Here is a 389-nt window from a genome sequence, read left to right as displayed (position 1 = left end):
CTTGGGCGAGAGTAGTACTACTCGTGTTGATTTCCTTTTTTGTTTTGTTGCCATGTTTTTTTGCCGATTTGTCTAATGAAGGGAAGTGACGAGTAGTGAAATATATTTATTTTCACTAGGACTTTATCTTTTTGGACAAAATTCTTTTGAATTATTTCCTAATTTGTTGAAAACCCGGACGCCGGGCATTTAATTGAATATTATAATGCATTTTTAATTATTTTCACTAAAAAAACCTATTAAAAAAATGTTAATTGTTCAGAATAACTGCTCCAAAACAATCTTCTCGCCATAAGGTCTCCAACGAGTCATCACTTGTCCTGATCGGACATTCCACGAAGAATTAATAGGCGTTAGACGGATTGAGCCAACACATTGGAGACGTGTTA

This window comes from Papaver somniferum, chromosome 1 (assembly GCF_003573695.1).
Source record: "Papaver somniferum cultivar HN1 chromosome 1, ASM357369v1, whole genome shotgun sequence".
Lineage (NCBI taxonomy): Eukaryota > Viridiplantae > Streptophyta > Magnoliopsida > Ranunculales > Papaveraceae > Papaver > Papaver somniferum.
Note: the sequence above shows the minus strand (reverse complement) of the source record.